Source organism: Vicugna pacos, chromosome 30, assembly GCF_048564905.1.
Source record: "Vicugna pacos chromosome 30, VicPac4, whole genome shotgun sequence".
NCBI lineage: Eukaryota > Metazoa > Chordata > Mammalia > Artiodactyla > Camelidae > Vicugna > Vicugna pacos.
The window spans coordinates 404,381-407,739 of NC_133016.1; positions in this window are offsets into that span (position 1 = coordinate 404,381).

The window sequence follows — 3,359 nt, forward strand, 5'->3', positions numbered from 1 at the left end:
AAGCAATTTCAGTGAGGACAGAAAACCGAGGCATTTTATTTACTGTTTGAGCTGAAAGTCAGTACATGCATTTTCTCAGCAATGACCAATTTATATCTAATCCACTCTATGACATGGATTCAGTGGTTGTCAACAGAATTTGCATGGTCTTTAAAAGCTCGAGAATCTGTTTGGGCAGAACAGTGGACGGTGGGGGACTCTGACATGACCAGCGCACCCCCACCCCCAGGGCCAGAGGTCAGAAAGCCCCGGCTCTGAGGGTAAAACGAACCCATCACAAGGCCCTGCAGTCTGTGGGACGGAGCCCAGAGAGGGGTGCCCCAGCCCAGCTGATCTCTGGGCAGCAGCTGGTAAGCGTCGTGGTGTGCAGGGCAGGGGGCAGCCGGCCCCCAGACCTCCCTGTGGTGCCCAGGACAGCGGAGAGAGAGGGTGGGTGGCCGCAGTAAAAGCAGTAACAGTGAAAATGTGAGAAACGAGGTCAGACAGCTGTTCTCATTCATCGCCTGGCCTGATCCCCAGAGCCGTGTCTCTGACCCTCGGCACCGCGACCCTCAGGCCAGGTAAGCCTGCGATGTCTGTCCTGTGCCTGGAGGGGGCTGGGCAGCACCCTGACCCCCCACCCCACCTGCCGTGCCCGTCTGCCGACGGTGCCTCGTGTCCCGTGGGGTCGAGGGCCACTGGGAGGGCTACCTTCAACCCTGCAGTAACCAGCCTGGAGACGCAGAGGCCGGGGGGCCACACACTCTCCTGTTTTCTTCCCCAAATTCTCTCCACCCTCCCGTCCCCTCAGCTCAGGACACGGCTGGGCAGTCAGAGGCCAGGTCACGTGGGTGATTTCCCCTTCTCAGCCCTCAGGTCAGCTTCAACCCAGCAGGATGGCTAGAAGACGGACCGTCAACAGCCTCCCCGTCAGGCCCAGAGGGAAAAGAAGCCGCTTCTGCTTCTTGGCGCATCTGCCTGTGAGACCTGGACGCGCTTCTGGAGGGCCTGGCCTCCTCCCAGGAGGCGTCCTTCCCAGGAGCCGGGCGTTGCCGCGAGAGGCCCCGGAGAGGTGGGGGCCTCGGGGGTTTCCCAGCCCAGCTTCTAAGCTGAGGCGTGGGGGGCTCTGTGGCTGAGGGCAGCACGTGGGCGTGTTGACCTGCAAACAGAGCACCCCCTCAAGAGACAATGCTTTTGACAATGTTGCTAAAAGACCATGTTCGCAAAGGTTGCTACAGGACACCCGCATGAAGCATCCAAAATAGAACGTCTAGACACACTCCTACTGTCTGACCTTTTCCGCGTTTCCTCATCCCCTCCATCCTGCCAAGCGAATGGGTGACTAAGCCGCAATTCAGTCGACACCCGTCACCGGCTGACGAGGCCCAGGTCCCCGCTGTAAATTTCAGCCTGGCTGCCCTGGACGGGGCCCCTCCACCCGCGGAGCTCCCATGTGGTTTCTGAGCTGCTGTGTGTGTCTGGATCGTCATGAACTAATTTCAAGTTGGCTTCGTCCAAAAGCCACAGGGCGGCTGACAAACAGAACTCACTTTCAGCCGGTGGGACCCCAGAGTTCACGTAAAACGCGGTGGGGAGGGCGGGCGGCTCTGGAAGACGGAGTGAGAGCTGGTGATCAACCACCTGACCCGGGAGGGTCTTGGGGCGCTGGCTCTGTGGGAGTGAAGTATCGAGGGCGCTATGCAGGGCCAACTCAGAGCATTCCTTTCCTTCCTGTCCCCGCTGGCAGCTGTGCCGAGCCTCTGAAAGCAGACACGTGCGGTGGCTCCGACACAAGGAGAGAAACACCCTTTGTCCTGAACACACTGACCTGCAAACGCTTGACTTTGTAGAACTGGGGACGAATTGGTTTCTCCCTGAACCCGAAGCTTTGGGTGTCAGGGACTTTCAGGCACGTGCTGGGGGCTGCGTGGCCACATCCCGGCAGGCGCGGAGGGCGGGGTTCCCTGGGGGTGGGATTCCTGCCGGCCTGAGAGTGGGATGCAGACGTGGAGGACGGGGTTCAGGGAAGCAGCCGTGAGACTCCCCGTGGAAACACAGTCGGCCAGAGCCCCGGACCTTGGGCCATGCATGTGGCCATGCGGGGCGAGGCCCCACAGATGTTGGAGACACTCCGATTGGGGGTTGTTTCCACGGGATGTGCCTCTGGCTTTAAAAGTGGAAACTGGAGAAAGATTGGAGTTTATTTTGCTGGAAAAGATGCTGCTTCTCCAGAACAATGTTGGCGCATGAAGTGCGGGGCAGCTGGTCCTCACGGTTGCGTTGATGGGCCAGGCATAGTAGACGGTCCACAGAGGAAAGACAAACCTTGCACAAGATGGCACCACCTGTACCAAAGGTGAGGGAAGTAGTCCCACCTTCCTGCCCTGGGCCTGCAGCTCCAGGGCGAATGTGATCTTAGCAGTAGGTGTTTTGTGGGTGAAGTGTGTTCTGACACACATGCTCTTTATAGCACAGTGAGCTGATTTTCTATGGACACGGGAAAGGGAAATACGGTGGAGCCTCTGACCAACGCTAGCTTTGCGGGCAGTGTTGGGAGGCCCACCTGATTCAGGAGAGGACTCAGCATCACAATCGGGTCCGGTGTCGTCATCACAGGAGCAGTGCAGGCCCTCGGAGCCGGGCCAAGGCATGTGGTCAGACCTTGCCATCAGAACAGGCCACTGCAACCCTGTCAACACACTTGCCTTAATCCCAGTGGCTTCTCAACACACTGTGTTCATGGCCTGCCCACAGGCTGCCTGCCCCCTGGGCACTGCAGGGCACACACCCCAGCTCAGGTCCCTCTGGAGATGGACTTAATGGTCACCCCATGGTCACACCTCGAGTCCCGTGACAACAGTTCCAGCATAGCTTTAAAAATGACTTGTGCAACTTCTCGATACTAAAATGCATCCTAAAGATACAGTCATCAAAACAGGGTGGTCCCGGCATGAGGACAGATACATGGACCACAGGAACAGAATCAAGAGCCCAGAAATAAAGCCTCACCTGTGCAGTCAAATGATTTTCAACAAGGATGCTGAGACCATTCTGTGGGGAAGGGCGGTCTTGTCAACAAGGGAGCAAGGGGTTCACAGAAGCACTATTTACAACAGCCAAAACATGGAAGCAACCCGAGTGGAAGCAGACGACTGGGTAAAGAAGCTGTGGTACATCTATATGATGGAATACTACTCAGCCATGAAAAAGAATAAAATAATGCCATTTGCAGCAACATGGATGTCCCTGGAGAATGTCATTCTAAGTGAAGTAAGCCAGAAAGAGAAAGAAAAATACTATATGAGATCGCTCATATGTGGAATCTAAAAAAGAAAAGAAAAAAAAAAAAAGAAGACACTAGTGAACTCATCTACAAAACA